Source organism: Molossus molossus, unplaced genomic scaffold (genome assembly GCF_014108415.1).
Source record: "Molossus molossus isolate mMolMol1 unplaced genomic scaffold, mMolMol1.p scaffold_m16_p_19, whole genome shotgun sequence".
Lineage (NCBI taxonomy): Eukaryota > Metazoa > Chordata > Mammalia > Chiroptera > Molossidae > Molossus > Molossus molossus.
This window is the reverse complement of record NW_023425354.1, coordinates 26,884,704-26,885,658: the sequence shown is the minus strand read 5'-3', so window position 1 is coordinate 26,885,658 and position 955 is coordinate 26,884,704.

Below are 955 nucleotides of genomic sequence, written 5' to 3'. Positions count from 1 at the left end.
TTAATGCTAAATAATAATTTCTTTATAGGAAGAAAATGATGCCCACCCCCAATGGCTCAGTGGGTTGAACATCGTCCTCTATACCAAAGAATTGCCAATTCAATTCCCAGTCAGGGCACATACAGAAGGCAAAATGGATGTTTTCTCTCACATCGATGTTTCTCTCTCTCTCTCTCTGTCTTCCTCTCTCTAAGCATGTCTGTAGGTGAGGATTAAAAAGAAGAAGAGCCCTGGCCGGTTTGGCTCAGCGGTTAGAGCATCGGCCTGCGGTCCGGAGAGACCCAGGTTCGGTTCCCGCTAAGGGCACGTACTTCGGTTGCAGTTTGTCCCCGGCCCTGGTTGGTCGTGCGGTGGCAGCCACTCGATGTGTCCCTTCACGTCGATGTTTCTCTCTCTCTGTCTCTTCCTCTCTCTCCCTCCCACTCTATCTGTACAAAAAAAAAAAAAAAGGAAAAATGTCCTCGGGTGAGGATAAAAAAAATAATAATAATAATTTTAAAAAAAAAAGCAAAAAAAAAAAAATAATAAAATAAAATAAAAAGAAGAAGAAATAAAGAGAATGATAAAACACAAAATCTGGTGCACCCAGGGAGACTGTTGAGTCGCCTTTAGGGAGGCGCTATTAAATGCCAGAGGAACTCCCATTTATAAGACTCTTAGTAAAGTGCCATGTGGAGGCAGGAGAAAAATGAAGATGGCTATTCACAGGTATGGAGCTTTCTCATTTAAAATGGAAATAAAGTTTGATTTTTTTTTTTAAGGTAAGTCAACGGTTTGTTTTAGAGGAAGAAATCGTCTCTTTGGGGTGAGACCGCTGAGGACTCCCGGCACCCAGTCACCTGAACACTGCAAGTTCCAGCAAACACTGCGGGGGGCGGGGCCTGCTGACCATTGTGACGTGTGGGCGGGATCAGAAGGGATCAGCTCTCCCCTGGGTTTTTCGCTCCGCCCCTGC